Source organism: Plasmopara halstedii, assembly GCF_900000015.1.
Source record: "Plasmopara halstedii genome assembly, contig: Scaffold_2904, whole genome shotgun sequence".
Taxonomy (NCBI): domain Eukaryota; phylum Oomycota; class Peronosporomycetes; order Peronosporales; family Peronosporaceae; genus Plasmopara; species Plasmopara halstedii.
In genome coordinates this window covers 964,121-964,498 of record NW_020189809.1, presented here as the reverse complement: position 1 = coordinate 964,498, position 378 = coordinate 964,121, and positions in this window count along the sequence as shown.

Genomic DNA, 378 nt, shown 5'->3' with positions numbered 1-378 from the left:
GTGGGGAAGGAATAGCCAGACGGCTAGCTGACGTCAGCCCCCTATCACTGAAGAAGTCTACGACTATCTGTCTACCTGACTGAGTCTCCTACGACACCTTCGCGATGCGATGGCTGAAATCCAAGACATGCAGAACGAATATAAAGACGGAAGAAGCAGAAGAAATGTTCAAAACTTTGAGGTCGAAGACCTGGCTTTATTAAATGCTCAAAACCTTCCTACACATGCAGTCTCTGCTGTCATTAAGACAAAGCATCGACCACGGTTTATTGGACCTATTAAAGTCGTGGTCAAGCAAGGCCTTGCGTATACGCTAAACCTTCCGAGAAGGATGCGCACCTACCTGGTATTTTATGTGGGCTTGCTTAAGCCGTTTCG